This window comes from Podarcis vaucheri (assembly GCF_965113315.1).
Source record: "Podarcis vaucheri genome assembly, chromosome: 16".
In the NCBI taxonomy this organism is placed as follows: Eukaryota; Metazoa; Chordata; class Lepidosauria; order Squamata; family Lacertidae; genus Podarcis; species Podarcis vaucheri.
The window spans coordinates 2,283,100-2,301,294 of record NC_138754.1 but is presented as its reverse complement, the minus strand read 5'-3'; the positions used below and the strand labels follow the sequence as shown (position 1 = coordinate 2,301,294).

The following is an 18,195-nucleotide window of genomic DNA, read 5'->3' as shown; positions in this document are numbered from 1 at the left end:
GAGAATGGTATGGGTGCAATATATTCCGAACAAAAAGCTAAGTTGATTGTAAACAATGTAATAACTGAGGAACTTAAGATAGAAAAAGGAACACGACAGGGGTGCCCAATTTCCCCATTGCTTTTTATTTCGGTCCTGGAGGTGTTGCTGAACATGATTAGAGAGGACCAGCAAGTTAAAGGTGTACAGGTCGGAGCAAAACATTACAAGTTAAGGGCTTTCGCAGATGACTTAGTTCTGACTTTACAAGAGCCATACACTAGCACGAAAAAGGTGTTGGAGATAATTCAACAATTTGGCCAGGTAGCTGGATTTAAATTGAATAAACAAAAAACTAAAGTCTTAGGGAAAAACTTGACAGATATGGAGAAGAATAAGTTTCAAGAAGAAACGGGTTTGATGGTGGTTAAGAAGGTGAAATATCTAGGGGTTAATTTAACATCTAAAAATCTGAATTTATATAAGGACAATTATGAAAAATGTTGGTTAGAAATTAAAAAAGACTTAGAAATATGGTCAAATTTGAGATTATCAATGTTAGGCCGAATTGCAGTAATTAAGATGAATGTATTGCCTAGAATGTTATTTTTGTTTCAAACTTTGCAGATTATTGACAAGATGGACTGTTTCAAGAGGTGGCAGAAAGATATTGCGAAATTTGTCTGGCAGGGCAAAAAGCCCAGAATAAAATATAAAATATTAACAGATGCAAGAGAAAGAGGGGGATTTGCCCTGCCGGACTTAAAATTGTACTATGAGGCAGCAGCATTCTGCTGGCTGAAAGAGTGGATGCTCCTCGAGAATACAGATATCTTGGACTTAGAAGGTTTCAATAACGCATTCGGTTGGCATGCATATTTATGGTATGACAAAATCAAAGTGCATAGTGCCTTTAAAAATCACATTGTAAGGAAAGCGTTGTTCAATGTTTGGATGAGATATAAAGATCTGTTGGAAAATAAAACCCCTAGATGGTTGTCACCCTTAGAGGCGAAGGCCCATAAGAAAGTTAACATGGAGGTCGGATGGCCAAAGTATTGTGAGATTTTAGAACAGGATGGAGAGAAACTGAAATTAAAGAGCCATGAAAAACTAAAACCCAAAGTACAAGATTGGCTCCACTATTATCAAATAACGGAGGTTTTTAAACAAGACAGGAAAATTGGCTTCCAGGTGGAAAAATCAAAACTCGAGACAGAACTGCTAGAACCCAATACTAAGAATTTGTCAAGAATGTATAACTTGCTGTTGAAATGGAATACACAAGATGAAACAGTTAAATCAGCTATGATTAAGTGGGCACAGGACATTGGTCATAATATTATGTCTGCTGACTGGGAAAGGTTGTGGAACACCGGAATTAAATTTACGGCATGTAGTGCCTTAAAGGAAAATGTGATGAAAATGGTATACAGGTGGTACATGACCCCAGTTAAGCTAGCAAAAATTTACCATTTGCCTGACAATAAATGTTGGAAATGTAAGGAAACTGAAGGTACTTTTTATCATCTTTGGTGGACATGCCCGAAGATTAAGGTCTTCTGGGAGATGATATATAATGAAATGAAAAAGGTATTTAAATATACCTTTCTTAAGAAACCAGAGGCCTTTCTCTTGGGCATTGTCGGCCAATTGGTGCAAAAAAAGGATAGAATTTTCTTTATGTATGCAACAACAGCAGCAAGAATACTGATCGCAAAGTATTGGAAGACACAAGATCTACCCACCGTGGAAGAATGGCAGATGAAAGTGATTGACTATATGACATTGGCGGAAATGACGAGCAGAATTCGAGACCAGGGAAAGGAGACTGCGGAAGAAGATTGGAAGAAATTCAAGATTTATCTTAAGGACTATTATAAACTTGATGAAGTTTAGAATGTCGAGATTCTATAGAGAGAAAGGGCTGCAGTAATATAAGATTAGAATAAGAAAGGACTATGACGAATTAGAGTGGGAAAAAACATTTATAAGTTGCTAAAAAATTTGGACATGAGGATGCAGAAAGGGGAGGTATGGGGAAGTCCGAGGAAAGAAGTTTATGAAATGACATTATGAAATTATACTTGTTTGTTTGTTTGTTTTCTTTTTTGTGTTTGTCTGTTATAAAAACTTTTGTAAAACTAATAAAAAAATATTATAAAAAAAAAAGGAGGAGGACCCAAAACAAAGGTGTGCAAGCCCTTATATAGACATTTTAAATTCCCTGCCCTGGAGCTGCAGACCACCCCTCCATACACCATACATACATCACAGAAGGGGTGTAACCCAAGACCACCCCCCAGCAGCGTGGTGTAGTGGTTGAGAGCGGTGGACTTGTAATCTGGGGAACCGGGTTCGCTTCCCCGCTCCTCCACATGCAGCTGCTGGGTGACCTTGGGCCAGTCACACTTCTCTGAAGTCTCTCAGCCTCATTCACCTCACAGAGTGTTTGTTGTGGGGAAGGAAGAGAAAGGAGAATTTTAGCCGCTTTGAGACTCCTTAGGGTAGTGATAAAGAGGGCTATCAAATCCAAACTCCTCCTCCTCCTCCTCCTCCTCTTCTTCTTCTCCTCCTCCTCCTCCTTCTCCCAGTCTTCTCCCTCTGACCACTCATCATCCCACCACCAATCCCTGGCCTTTGAGCCTTTATCCTTTGGCGGTTCCCCAGTTGGTTCCTCGCACCATTCCTCTGTGTCCAGCCAGCCCCTGGCAACTCAACAGGCCAGAGCTAGCAACAGAAGACCTTCCCTGACCCCCCCCAACCCTCTGTGAAATCTTTTGGAAAACCACACCCTTTTGGGGGGATGGATTTCAGTGAGCCAATGCCTACCCGAGTGATTTTGAGAGTTTGCAATGGCTTTGTGGCTTCCCAGGAAAATGAGAGAGAGGAAGATCTTTCTTTCTTTCTTTCTTTCTTTCTTTCTTTCTTTCTTTCTTTCTTTCTTTCTTTCTTTCTTTCTTTCTTTCTTTCATGATGATGAAAGGCAGTTTTCCTTAAGTGCCCTGACCTGCTTTCCTGCACCCTCTCATTAGTGGATTAGATTCAGCTAATTCCTCTCAGTGGGAATGTTGAGGGAATAAGTTGCCTGATTAGAGAATGCCTCTCAGCTGCCTGCAAACAAAGATGTTAAAAACAACAACATACTAAGCCTTAGATCCCTACAACCTTTGGTTGCAGAAAAGGTGAAGAACAGCAAGCTCTGGCGAGTATGAATGATTCCTAGACCTCTCAACTTTTTATAGATTTTTCTGATCCGTGACTAAAACTTTTCTGAACTATGACCTGTAAGGAAAGGTTGCACTGTGGAAAGCGGTTTTTCAGATTCCAGACATCCATGTCCTATTTGAGGGTGCACCATTCTATTCCGCTCCCCCCTCAGTTTTTAATTTTTAATTTCTTTTTTCCCTTTTTACCCACAACAGACAAACAGGAAAAAGCAGATTTGTTGATGACAACAATTTGTTGGGGAAGCAATAAGGAAAATGCCTCTTTGAAACTTATGTTTATATAGTGTTCAGTGCTGGCAAATTTTGGGGGAAAAATATTGGCTATATAACTCTTATTATGGGGAAAGGGTTAAAAATTTCAGAAGATAATGTAAATATTAAATTATATACCTAATATATGGGGCTTGACAACTGGTCAGCATAAATGGATTCTCTCTTTCCTTATATCTGCAAAAAGATTGATATTGATACATTGGAAGGGTAAAAATATGGCCTCTTTTCATCAATGGATAAATGACATGACAGCTATTGCAACCCATGAACGGATTGCTTCCCAAAGAAGATTACGTATGGACAGATTCAGTGGTATTTGGAACATATTTATCAAAATCATAGAGGCTCACGAATTTGAGGGAAACAATAAGTTCATCCATTTACATATATTATTTTGTAAATAATAAGCAACATGTCATGTTTCAACTGCACATGTCAGCCAATGCGTTCAGGCAATGCTCATGCTACCATTTTGAATCCAGCGGGTCTATTTTCAGCTGCGGTTCACATGTCATGCAAAATGTGGTGGGAAGTAAGTACATATTTTGCAGCAATTTATGTACTTTAAAAATCCTCATAGAGATTCATAGAATCATAGAATCATAGAGTTGGAAGAGACCACAAGGGCCATCGAATCCAACCCCCTGCCAAGCAGGAAACACCATCAGAGCACTCCTGACATGTGGTTGTCAAGCCTCTGCTTAAAGACCTCCAAAGGAGGAGACTCCACCACACTCCTTGGCAGCAAATTCCACTGTCAAACAGCTCTTACTGTCAGGAAGTTCTTCCTAATTGTCAGGGCTGCCACCCAGTCCCAGCTCACATAGGACCAAGTCCGCCAGCGTTCACTTTATAAGAGTCTTTATTAAGATACAGGTTTCATTTCCGAACTGCAGCGTGCAGCTCTACACCTTCTGCCCTAGGTCGGCGTAGACCCGTCTGAGTCCCCGCCTCTTGCACACCAGCTTAATACCCTAGCCTTGCTCCACCTCCTTCGCCTCTCCCTACGTCTCTGGGTCCTTCTGCCCCCCTGGGCCTCCTCCCTTCTACTCTCCTCTGACGCTGACCCCCCTGATCCTTCTGCCTCCTTGCGGCGGGCTTTAGGACCTGGCTCACTCTCCGGGCTGCTTACTGCTCCAGTTTCCTCTGCATTTGAACTTGGCGCGCGCGCCCAACTCTCTACTTTCCTCTTAACCGTTGCCTCGCTCTCTGAGGAGGGCGTGACCACCCCTGACTCGTGCCCTCCCTCCTGCTGACAGCCTCCGGAACCCGATGCCTGGCTACCTTCCTCCCTGCTGCTCTCAGTCTTGAGCGTGGGTCCCGACTTCCAGCTGCTACTCTCTGAATCTCCTCTGTTCCCTTCCTCCTGGGGTGTCCCCCCGGATCCCCCCCTTGCTCTGCTCACTGGGGCTCCCTTTTGGGAGTCCTCTGACTCACTGCTTAGGCTTGGAGATCTCGGGTCGTCATCATCACTCATTTTCCCTTCGGATTCCTCCCCCTCGCTCTCTGCTTCCTCCCTTCTCTGCGTCTCTGCTCCTGAACCCCTGACATCCATCCCCCCCTCGAAGCCCCCCCTTCCCCCCTCCCCGCTTTCAGGTGTGGGTGCTGGGTGCTCCATCATCACGGGAGGGAATGCCGGATACAGTTCGCTCCCTGTGGTTGGCCGCCAACTGAAGACCTCCGAGTCTTCCTCCTTGCGGTCGCCGACGTTGACCTGTTCCGCTTCCATCTCTGTACCGCCGTGCTCGAACCCAAGGTCCTCCCCGAACACGTCCATGTCAGTCTCTGCGTCGGTCGCTCGACCTGGCATCTCCAGCCACTTCCGGCGCCATTGCTCCTCCGGTCGATCGTCCCACCAATACGAGGTGTCTGACGCCGAACCCGCCGGCGATCCTTCTGGGGAACGGGTGCTCAGTGCGGGTTCCCCGTCCGAGTCGAATCCATGGAACGTGCTGGAAGAAAGTGTGGGCGTGAACAGCCAGTCGTCGAAGAAGCTCGCTGGCATGGGTCTGTGTGGGAAAAGGGCATGAAACTCGTCCTTGAGCAGGGGTTCCTCCAAAGCGTAGTCTGGCACCCAGCTATTGGCGCTGGCCCGGGTGCCCTCTCTGGCTAGGAGGTATTCGACTCCCTCTTCCCCCCATCTGGAGTCCAAAATCTCCGTGACCTCGTTGATGGGGTCTTGCTGCGTCACCCCTCGCGTCTCCGTCCGCTCCCGGAACGGACTCGGTGCCGTCCCTGGCTCCTGGAATCTGTGAGGTGCCTTGTAGGGAGTGAGCACCGACCTGTGGAACACCGGATGCATTCTGGAACCCTCCGGCAGCGCCAGTCGGAAGGCTACCGGGTTGATCTGTGCTTCGACTTGGTACGGACCAATTTGCTTGTGCCCCAACTTCTTCTTGGCTAGTGACCTGGTCGGCACTGCGTGGGCTGCCAACCAGACCCAGTCTCCCACTTGGATCTCTTCGCCAACCCGCCTGTGCTTGTCAGCTTGCACCTTGTAGGCGTGCTTAGCTAGCTCCAGCTGCCGTCTGAGTTGATCGTGTACCGCCTGCAACTCTGACGCGAACGCGTCCGCCGTCTGTGGTTCTCCGTCCCCCACTCTCTCCCGTCCCGGGAAGGTTCTGGGATTCCTCCCATTGTTGGCGAAGAATGGCGTCACCCCTGTGGACACGTGCTTCGTGTTGTTGTAAGCGAACTCGGCGAGCGGCAGGTAATCCACCCAGGTCGCAGGTTGTTGATTGGCATAGCATCTCAGGTACTGCTGCATGATGGCATTGACCCTCTCTGCTTGCCCGTTGGTCTGCTGGTGTCTTGCTGATGCCAGATCGACCTTGACATTTAGAAAACTCATCAGCTTCTGCCAGAAATTCGAGACGAACTGGCGCCCGCGGTCGGACAGGATAGACCGCGGCAGACCATGCACTTTGAACACGTGATCTATGAACAGTTTGGCGGTTTGTTCCGCCGTGGCCACCTTCGCACACGGAATGAAATGTGCCATCTTGGTGAACAAGTCCACCACCACTAGTACAGCTGTCTTGCCTCTCGAGCTGGGTAGATCCGTAACAAAGTCCAGGGCCACTCTCTCCCACGGTTCAAACGGCGTTTGCAGCGGTTCCAGCAGTCCCGCCGGTGGTTTGTGCACCGGTTTGGCCCTCTGGCAGGTGTCGCACCTCGCAACGTAGTCCGCGACTTCCCCTCTCAGTCTGGGCCACCAAAAGTCCCTTGCGACTAATTCCACCGTTTTTTCCGTGCCAAAGTGCCCGGCCGTGGGTGCGTCGTGCAGCTGCTGCAGTACCCTGGCGCGAAGTTCGTCTCCCGGCACGTAGATGGCCCCTTTACGTAAGAGCAAGCCGTCTCGTATCTGGAACTCGTCGCCCTTCGCCGTGCCCTTGTGCACCTCTGCCATCTTCGCCTGCGCGAAGGAGTCGTCCTGCAACGCCCGCCGCACCGCATCCAGGTCTACTGTGGCTGAAGCGCACGCCCACGCTGTTGGCGCGAAGATGTGCATGGCTGCCGCTGGCGTCGCCTCTTCGAGGTATTGCGGTTTGCGGGACAGTGCATCCGCCATGACGTTGGTGTCGCCTGGGACGTACTCTATTCGGAAATTGAAGTCAGCAAAGAACTCCGCCCAACGTATCTGCCTCTGGTTCAGGAACTGAGCCGTGCGCCAGTGCTCCAGATTCTTGTGATCCGTGCAGACCTGCACCGTGTGCTTGGCGCCGATCAGGAAGTGCCTCCACGCCTTGAAAGCTGCATGAATGGCCAGCAACTCCCTGTCCCAGATGGTGTAGTTCTGCTCCGACTTGCTGAGCTTTCTGGAGTAGAACGCTCCCGGCCTCCAGACCCCCTGTGGGTCCCTTTGCAGCAGGACAGCTCCCACTGCTCTATCGGACGCGTCTGTCTCTACCCGCATCGGTCTGCTGGGGTCGATATGCAGCAGTTGCTCTTCCGACGCGAAGAGACGCTTGAGTGCCTGAAAGGACTGCTCCGCCTGCTCCGTCCAGATGAATTTCTTTTTCTTGGAGCTTAGCGTGTCCGTAATGGCCGCCGTCTGCATCGCGAACCCCTTGATAAACTTGCGATAGAAGTTGGCGAAGCCGACAAACCGCTGGACCTCCTTCCGGTTGCGCGGGCTCTTCCAATCCAACACCGCACGAACCTTGGCGCTGTCCATGGCTAGCCCCTTGTCCGACAACTTGTAACCCAAGAAATCCACCTCCGTCGTGTCGAACTGGCACTTCTCCAGTTTGGCGTACAGTCTATGCTGCTGCAGCCTCTTCAGCACCTCCCGAACATCTTGGTCATGGGCTTGCTGCGAGTCGGAGAATATCAGGATGTCATCCAGAAAGCAGACGCACTTCTTGTAAAGGAGTCCCGCCAACACATGATGCATGAAAGCTTGGAAACAGTGAGAACCGTTTTGCAATCCAAACGGCATCACTCTGTATTCGTAGGTGCCCAGAGGCGTGAACATGGCTGTCTTCCACTCATCGCCCTCCCTCATGCGGATGAGATTGTACGCACCTCGCAGGTCCAACTTGGTGAACACGCGTCCCTTGCGCACCGTCGCTAGTAGGTCGTCAATCCTGGGCATGGGGAAATCAGAAGGCTTGGTCATCTTGTTTAAGAGGCGAAAATCCACCACCAGTCTTTTTTGGGGCGTGTCTTTCTTCTTCACGAAGAAAACAGGACTGCCCCCTACTGCCCTGGACTCCCGGATGAAACCGCGCTGCAAATTGTGATCTATGAACTGTTTGAGTTCCTGTAATTCGTCCTCAGACATGGAATACAGCTTCCCTTTCGGCAGCGTCGCCCCTGGTAGGAGGTCAATCTTGCAGTCATATTGCCTGTGCGGTGGTAGCTTGTCAGCCTCTTTCTCGCAGAAGACCTCCAGAAAGTCTGCGTATTTGTGGGGGACTGCTTGCAACGTTCCCAACTGCAGTTGTGATTCCTCCTCCTCTCCCTCCTGTCTGGGCAGGATGCAGTGTTCTGCGCAATAAGAGGAGCCGAAGATCAGCTGTCTCTGGTACCAAGCCAGTGTCGGACTGTGCCTGTCCAGCCAACTCATGCCCAACACAATGGGCGTGTCCGACAGTTGGGTGACATTAAAACTGATGACTTCCCTGTGGTTGCCAAGGCGCATCACCATCGGTGGCGTCTGCTTCACCACCTGCCCCCCTAGCAACTCTCTGCCATCCACTGTGACGACTTGCAGGGGCAGAGTGGCAGGCAGTAGCTGTATAGCGTGCTGCTCCACAAAATCCTGCGCTATAAAGTCTGCGTTGCTTCCAGAATCCACGGAAAGCGGCACTTCGATAGTGACGCCATCGGGTAGCTGGAGAGATGCTGTGAGCTGCACTACTGGCTTGGGTGGGAGGGGGTCCGTGGGTTGCAAGATCGCTGGGGACTGCTTCACTGATGCGTCTGGCTGGGCCCCAGTGCCTCTGTCTCCAGCCAGACATCGTCGTTTCCCTGCTGTGGTTCTCCTTGCTGCGTTGCTGCAGTCACCATTGCTGAGGCTGCAGTGTGCTTGTGGAGCCTCCGGGGACACTCTTTCGCCAAATGGCCTGGATCCTCGCAGATGTAACACTTCCTGTTCCCTCTAGGAGGCTTCGCTTTCACTGCTGTCGGTGCTTGGGCTCTGGCTGCTGACTGAGCCCTTGCACCTCCAACCTCCATCGGTTCCCCTCCCCCTCCTGGCGGAGGTGTGGATTGCGCACGCGCTGCTTCTCTTGGAACGAAAGAGAAACTTCTCGCTGCTTCGCGCCCTCCACGTCCTTCATCTCTGCACCATGGACGTTCTTCCAGCCTCACCCCCACAGTCAGCGCCCTTTGGACCACCTCCTGCGTGCTTCGGGGCCTCTCCCCCCTCGCAATTTCATCCTTGACCGCAGAGCTTAGACCCTCCCAGAACAGGTCTCTGACAGGGGGCGAATCCCGGTCCCACTCTAAGGCACTGACCAGCGCAAAAAAGCGGGCGTGGTACTGCCGGACGCTTGCCCTCCCTTGTTTTAGTCCATGAATCTCCCGTCGGGCAAGATCCACATCAATAGTAGACAAAAAACACGCATCCATCGCTTTGATAAAGGCATCTGCATTCTGAAGCGCCGGATCTTTATCCCTCCACAAATTGCGTAGCCACGCTTTAGCATCCCCATGCAAATGGGATAGTATGAACCCCACTTTCTCTTCCTCATCTCTAAAGTCTTTTGCCAGCAGTTGCAGTGCGCACATTACGTCTGCTCGAAAATTGGGGTACTGTTGTAAATTCCCATCGAAGTGAGCCACAAGCCCTCCTGCTCTCCGTGCCAACCCAACCCCCTCCGGTCTGGGTCCTGGCTGCCCGTGTTTAACCCATGCTTCAAACCTGGCGTGGAGATCTCTGTAGGCGGCTGCCGCATCCTCCTCCCTCTTCTTGGATGCCAGTACCTCCGCGTTCAATTGGGTAACTGCCTGTTGCAGCGCTGCAACTTTCTCTGCTTCCGTCATCTCTGCTAACCGTCGTGAGCTTGCTCCCAAACACCGATCCCCTCCTCCAGCTGCCTCTCTCTCCGCTGCGAGATATCAGGTGTCCGAAGCTTTTGAGAGACGGGTCTTACTGTCAGGGCTGCCACCCAGTCCCAGCTCACATAGGACCAAGTCCGCCAGCGTTCACTTTATAAGAGTCTTTATTAAGATACAGGTTTCATTTCCGAACTGCAGCGTGCAGCTCTACACCTTCTGCCCTAGGTCGGCGTAGACCCGTCTGAGTCCCCGCCTCTTGCACACCAGCTTAATACCCTAGCCTTGCTCCACCTCCTTCGCCTCTCCCTACGTCTCTGGGTCCTTCTGCCCCCCTGGGCCTCCTCCCTTCTACTCTCCTCTGACGCTGACCCCCCTGATCCTTCTGCCTCCTTGCGGCGGGCTTTAGGACCTGGCTCACTCTCCGGGCTGCTTACTGCTCCAGCTTCCGCTGCATTTGAACTTGGCGCGCGCGCCCAACTCTCTACTTTCCTCTTAACCGTTGCCTCGCTCTCTGAGGAGGGCGTGACCACCCCTGACTCGTGCCCTCCCTCCTGCTGACAGCCTCCGGAACCCGATGCCTGGCTACCTTCCTCCCTGCTGCTCTCAGTCTTGAGCGTGGGTCCCGACTTCCAGCTGCTGCCGCCCTCAGTTATGAGCGTGGGTCCCGACTTCCAGCTGCTACTCTCTGAATCTCCTCTGTTCCCTTCCTCCTGGGGTGTCCCCCCGGATCCCCCCCTTGCTCTGCTCACTGGGGCTCCCTTTTGGGAGTCCTCTGACTCACTGCTTAGGCTTGGAGATCTCGGGTCGTCATCATCACTCATTTTCCCTTCGGATTCCTCCCCCTCGCTCTCTGCTTCCTCCCTTCTCTGCGTCTCTGCTCCTGAACCCCTGACACTAATGTTTAGGTGGAATCTTCTTTCTTGTAGTTTGAATCCATTGCTCCATTGTGTCCGCTTCTCTGGAGCAGCAGAAAACAACCTTTCTCCCTCCTCTATATGACATCCTTCTATATATTTGAACATGGCTATCATATCACCCCTTAACCTCCTCTTCTCCAGGCTAAACATGCCCAGCTCCCTTAGCCGTTCCTCATAAGGCATCGTTTCCAGGCCTTGGACCATTCATCGTTTTAGGGTGAAATTCTCCTAATAAACACATTTTTACAATGAAGTACACATTTCCCCCTAATATGATGAACTTTTAAATATTTTCATTAATAACTTCATTTTGGTGCACACTTTCAGGGCTTCCTAAACTTGGATCTCTAGCTGTTTTGGGGCTACAATTCCCATCAACCCTTGACCACTGGTCCTGGAGACCCAAGTTTAGGAAACCGTGCTCTGATACACACATTTTTGTAAACTTTGTTGTTTGGAGAACTGCACCGCAAATTTCAGATAAATGCAAATTTCAAAGGATAGCTGTGCTTTGGTTCTCACACGGTATCAGAAAGTGTGAATGTGATGCATTTAACTTCAAATGCAAATTTCTCTTCCATCCCTAGTGAAGGGGAAACTGCAGTTTCCAGAATTCTTTGGTGGGGGGAGCAATGTGCTTTAATGGCATGCTGCGCACACAGCCTAGGTGAGTTGGATCCAAACCTATGAATCTATTTTACCTGTTTCCGTAGGCTAAACATTCCCAATCCATCCCTCGGAAGAATACTCCATAAAGCAAGCTTTAAAAACAAAAAACACACACGAAAGAAACACCCTCCAGAAAGTTTAGTGACAGAAAGTAGCTTTTTATTGCAGACCCGTAGGCACAGATGAGAAGTTCCGCAAAAGCTCCCCAAAGTTATTGTTGTGCTAAAGCAGCGATAGCAAGTTGAGACAACATCAAAGGTGCAATTCCTCATTCCGCAGGTCGAGACACAGATCTCCAGACACCAATGAGATGATCAGCTGATGACATCAAAGCAGAATGTCAAAACCACCACTAAAAATCCCCTCTCAGAAGCAGCAGAACCCATGGAGCTAAATGAACACCGTTGGGAACAGAAGGAGACAACCCCTTCCAGGGTCGGCTTCACTGCGAAGTTGAGTGAAGCAGGTGCGTCAGGTGGCAGATTCTGGAGGGTGGACAGCAGTGGTGAGCTGTGTGTGTGTGGCAGGACAACCACTCCGCTAACCTGTTCCCTTCAGTTGTAGCAGAAGTTGGGTATCTGTCTCTACTGTTGGGGCAAGATTTGGATACCACTTCAGTTGGCTTCTGTGCCTGGAGTTTTGGGTGGTATAGGAGCCATCTTCTTCACCCAACTTTGGGTCTTGAAGTTCACATTCACAGGAAGGAATTCCTCAGAACCGAATTTTGCACTCCATCTAGGCTGAGGGATGGATGGTGGGGCTGAGGTTTTGTGCACCAGTAAATAGTCTGAAAGTAGCTCTTTATACATTTGTCCGCCAAAAGGAGGAAGTGAGGCAAAACCCAATATTTGTTTAGTTCCACAGAGCCCATAAAGCCTAGAGCTGCTGAATGCATAACCCTAAGCAGCCTGATTAGTCTGAAATCTAATCTCTAAATCTCTGCCTTTCTAGCAGAAGGGCTGCTGGCCCCGCAAAGGGAAGGACTTAGGGGAATCGTTTCAAAGTTCAGTTTGGGTTGAAGGGAAAGAATTCACAGCAAGGGTGTAGTAGGGAATTTGTTCCACCACAATCCCAACCCACCATTTTGCATCTCGTTTTGGTTGGTGGGTCTTGAGCTTCTAGAAAACAACAAAGATCCCACAAGCCTGAAGTGTGCTGACATCTGGTCCTTCCTTCTTGATCCATCCACCTATTATTCCAGCGACATCACCTTCCCGACAAAGGTCTGTATAGTTAAAGCTATGGTTGTCCCAGTAGTGATGTATGGAAGTGAGAGCTGGACCATAAAGAAGGCTGATCGCTGAAGAGTTGATGCTTTTGAATTCTGGTGCTGGAGGAGACTCTTGAGAGTCCCATGGACTGCAAGAAGATCCAACCTCTCCATTCGGAAGGAAATCAGCCCTGAGTGCTCACTGGAAGGACAGATCCTGAAGCTGAGGCTCCAAGACTTTGGCCACCTCATGAGAAGAGAAGACTCCCTGGAAAAGACCCTGATGTTGGGAAAGATGGAGGGCACAAGGAGAAGGGGACGACAGAGGACAAGACAGTGTTCTCGAAGCTACCAGCATGAGTTTGACCAGACCACGGGAGGCAGTGGAAGACAGGCGTATCTGGCGTGATCTGGTCCATGGGGTCACAAGGAGTCGGACCCGACTAAAAAACAACAAATTATTCCTTACTTTTGCCTCCCCCCTCCTTTTCTGATGCATCTCAATCCACTCATCCACTGTTCTTCCTGATCCATCTCCACCTGTCCATCCATCCATCCATCCATCCATCCATCCATCCATCCATCCATCCTCCTCCTTGATTCATCTTCATCCAGCCACCCATTCTCCTTCCTCATCTATCTCCCCCATCCACCTACCAGCAATGCACCCCTCCACCCACCCACCATCCGTCCGTCCATCCATCCATCTATCCACCCATCCTCCTTCTTGATACGTATCCACCCACCCATTTCTTACAACTCCCCTCCTTTCCTTCCAGACCCCCCACCCACTCCTTGAAGAACCATTTGTCAGTTAATACGTCATGCATCTGACCAAGTGGTTTCCTTAGTTCACGAAAACTTCTGCCACCATCAATTCCTTTGCCTCCCGAGTGCCGCAAAAACCCCTTGCTGATTTTTTTTAGGAAAAGTGAGGGATGTAGGTATTCAGAAAAACAGACTCGCAGCTCCCAGCTTCAACCTCAGGGCCTGGCTTCACCGATACGTGGCCAGACGGATTCAAGGACACAATGGAGCCCGGCACCACGTAAGACTCCACGGCTTCTCCGCATGGGGCTGCGGAGGCCCCTGAACATTCCCAGCTGCTGCACAGGGTCGCACAAGGGGGAGCGCACGGATCTGCATTGGCTGGGATGGTGGGCAGCTCGCATGGAGCAGAAGACACCTCCACACTAGGAGCGGCGCAGAGCTCTTCACAGGCACTGCAAGTTGACGCGGGCGCTGGTGCGCTTTCGGCCTGGCAGAGCGGCGTGCAGACAGGTGGTGGTAGGCAGGGCTGCTTGGACTGGTACGACGCAGCCGAACACGGATCTGCACATGGATCTCCGCAGGTCGGGGCGCATGCGCCTCCACTGTCAGTTGCGCACTGCGGCACACCAATGGGCGGAGGCAGGCAGGGCTGTTTGCACTGGTACGCCATGCTGGTGGGTGTTTGAGGTTGATGCTGGAAAAGCAAAGAGAGAAAAAGAAACCTTCCAGTTACGATACTTGGTAATTATAATCATTATCCCCGTAGTGCGGCAGACAAAGGACAATTTGCAAGGCGAAACCACAGCTTTCATGTCGGGCTGGAGTCTGGGCGAGACATAAGAGCTCTCCGAAACTTACGAGCTACTTGCTAACTTATGAATTGCATATTCTTTTGGGGAGTCAGAAGAAGAAGAAAAAAGTGCCCTTATGCTATTTGAAATGAGATGGGGTGGCTTTTTATACAATCCCTACTTTTCCCGAGGAAGCAGGAGAAGGAAGTGTGGGGAAAACATCTGAAGAAGTGTGCATGCACAGGGAAGCTCATACCAATAACAAACTTAGTTGGTCTCCAGGATGCTACTGGAAGGATTTTTATTTTTTATTTTGGGGAAAACAAAGTATTTGTAAGTTAGGAACCCCAGGACAGGCTGGGGGAAGAGGACATACCTAGTTCTTACGTTACTTTATTAAGTCACACTATACATTGAAAGCACGGTGATAGCATTCTAAACAGACATGCCTTCCCTCAGATAATCCTGGGAGCTGTAGTTTGTTAAGAGGGCTGAGGGTTGCTATTCAGTTCCCTGAGCTCCTGGTGAAGAGGGATTGGTTGTGAAACCACACTAGAAATTGCAGCTCTGGGCGGGAAATGGGGGGAAACCATGAGTGCATCATCATCATCATCATCATCATCATAATTTATTATTTATACCCCGCTCATTTGGCTGGGTTTCCCCAGCCACTCTGGGCGGCTTCCAACAAAACATTAAAATACAATAACCCATTAAACATTAAAAGCTTCCCTAAACAGGGCTGCCTTAAGATGTCTTCTGAATGTCAGGTAGTTGTTCTTCTCTTTGACATCTGGTGGGAGGGCGTTCCACAGGGCGGGCGCCAACACCGAGAAGGCCCTCTGCCTGGTTCCCTGTAACCTCACTTCTCGCAGGGAGGGAACCGCCAGAAGGCCCTCAGCACTGGACCTCAGTGTCTGGGCAGAACGGTGGGGGTGGAGACGCTCCTTCAGGTATACTGGACCGAGGCCGTTTAGGGTATCATCGCGCTTCAATGTGTCAGGCCAATGGCCCATTCTTGCCCAGAATCCTGTTCTCACAGTGGCCAACCAGAACCCGTGGCTAACCTGCAAGCAGGACTTGAGCACAAAAACATCTCCCCTCTCCTGTGGTTTCCTGCAAGTGGTGTTCAGATTGCTGCCTCTATCTCTGGAAGCAGAGGACAGCCATTGTGGCCAGGAGCTGCTAGTTGCCCTTATCCTCCATGAATTTGTCCCATCCTCTCTTAAGGCCATATGGGTCGATGGCCATCACTGCCTCTTGTGGAAGCAACTATGCGCTGTGTGAAGCAGTCCTTTTCTTTGCCTGTCCTGAATCTTCCCACATTCAGATTAAATGATGTCCACAAGTTCCAGTAGTAGTAGTAGTAAGGTAAAGGTAAAGGAACCCCTGACCATTAGGTCCAGTTGTGGCCCACTCTGGGGTTGCGGCGCTCATCTCACTTTACTGGCCGAGGGAGCCGGCGTACAGCTTCCGGGTCATGTGGCCAGCAGGACTATGCCGCTTCTGGCGAACCAGAGCAGCGCACGGAAATGCCATTTACCTTCCCGCCGGAGCGGTACCTATTTATCTACTTGCACTTTGACGTGCTTTCGAACTGCTAGGTTGGCAGGAGCAGGGACCGAGCAACGGGAGCTCACCCCATCGTGGGGATTCGAACCACTGACCTTCCGATCGGCAGGCCCTAGGAGCTGTGGTTTAGACCACAGCACCACCCGCATCTGAATAATAATAATAATAATAATAATAATAATAATAATAATAATAATTTATTTCTACCCCACCCATCTGGCGGGGCTTCCCCAGCCACTCTGGGCGGCTTCAAACAAAAGATTAAAAATACATCAAAACATCAGTCATTAAAAACTTCCCTAAACAGGGATGCCTTCAGATGTCTTCTAAATGCCATATAGTTGTTTATTTTGTTGACATCTGATGGGAGGGCGTTCTAGGGGGGAAAGCTCTTCTCTAACCACTTTATCCATGCCACGCATAGTTGCGTGTACTTCTGTCATGTTGCCTCCCACTTGCCTTTTGCTTTGGCAGAGTTTTATCAGCATGGACGTGGGTGGCCCTGTGGGTTAAACCACAGAGCCTAGGACTTGCTGATCAGAAGGTTGGCGGTTCAAATCCCGCGACGGGGTGAGCTCCCGTTGCTCGGTCCCTGCTCCTGCCAACCTAGCAGTTCGAAAGCACTAAATGCAAGTAGATAAATAGGTACCGCTCCGGCGGGAGGGTAAACGGCGTTTCCGTGCGCTGCTCTGGTTCACCAGAAGCGGCTCAGTCATTCTGGCCACATGACCCGGAAGCTGTACGTCGGCTCCCTTGGCCAATAAAGTGAGATGAGCACCGCAACCCCAGGAGCAGGGACCGAGCAACGGGAGCTCACCCCGTCGCGGGGATTCAAACCACCGACCTTCTGATCAGCAAGCCCTAGGCTCTGTGGTTTAGATCACAGTGCCACAATTCTAGGGTTCTATGAAAGGAACGCACAGCCCGCATGGGGGGACGACCCCCAAACGCTATTGGAGAAATGCGATGCTTCGTTTTGCCCTGTCTTCTGATCTGCAAAATGTTGCAATAGGCTCAAGGTGGGGAGATGCTCGCAGCATCTCAGACAACCCTTGGGAACAGATTTCAAGCCATTCTCTCCCTCTCTCTCCTTCTCTCTTCCTCTCCCCACCCCATCTCTCTCTCTCTTAAAAATCCCCTCCCTGTTTGGTACACTTCCAATAATATTAGAAATAATTCAACAGAGGACTTACCCAACTTTCCAAGCGCTGGCAAGGAACGATGCCAACGACGAGAGGGGCTTGTCAAGAAGCGTGGTGACCTGGGAGCTCTTTTTTATACAGCTGGCGTAGGAACCAGGACTGCAAGGATGTCTCAAGTCTGCTCCGCCTACACCTCTCTTAATGGATTATATTAGGCTAATTATGAACTGTGGCAGCAACAGGCTGAGATGCCCCTTCTCTACACCCTGTGACTCCCGCAGAATATAAATTTGAATCACTCCAACCTGTTATTTTCTGGTGAATGTGATCCGGGAAAATACTGAGGTGTGACGAGGAACTTATGATTAGGGATGAATTAAGCCATCAATTTCAGCTTCTTTCAGTTTTCCTCTTTTTATATATATATTTAAAACATCGCTATTGATTTATTAGTTGCCTTCTAAACTGATGTCTCAATGTGATTTACTCACAAGATAATTAAAAACAAGTGCATTTAAAACAAGATCAAAACCCTTGAAAGTGGATAGTCACAGGGGAAGCCTGTCAGAACAAAAATGTATTTGGTTGTTTCTGGAAAGCTTCCAATCTTAGTCATTTCTTCACAATGACACACCAGTGATTTTCCTTAAAAAAGTACTCATGAAAATTCATCAGGATTTGGGTGTGAACTTCTCCTGATACACACATTTTGCCTGCATTTTTGCCTTATATTCACATGTTTTGCACATTGCATGTTATTTTCATCTCTCTCTCTCCCTCAGTTGCGTACATTGTTTGCCCGGGAAACTACATTACAAAATTCAGATACGTTGCAAATTTCAAAGGAGGGTTCTGTCTTGGTTCACATTTTGCTTCAGAAAATTTGAAATTTTATTATTATTATTAATTCAAATTATATGCCACCCTTTATCAAGAGATCCCAGGGCAGTGTACACCATTAAGAACACATGAACCAAACTGAATATCTCTTCAGTCTCCATCTGTGATATCACCTGATTTCTCTTTCCTAGTTGATCTTGTTGACTCCATGGGCTGTTGTCCAAATGTGAGTCTTGCTCAGTGTAGACCTGTTGGTATGAATGGGCATGATTAACTCATTTCAATGGGTCTACT

General features: G+C 49.5%; 1 long non-coding RNA gene across 1 annotated transcript; it reads right to left on the bottom strand.

Annotated features, from left to right (window-relative positions):
• Positions 1–11,712: 11,712 nt before the first annotated feature.
• Positions 11,713–17,835, bottom strand: LOC309520766. The gene is made up of 3 exons (XR_014214392.1): positions 17,113–17,835; positions 13,501–14,250; positions 11,713–13,377 (listed from the first exon to the last, which is right to left on the bottom strand). It is a non-coding gene; the product is annotated as an uncharacterized lncRNA (long non-coding RNA).
• Positions 17,836–18,195: the final 360 nt, after the last annotated feature.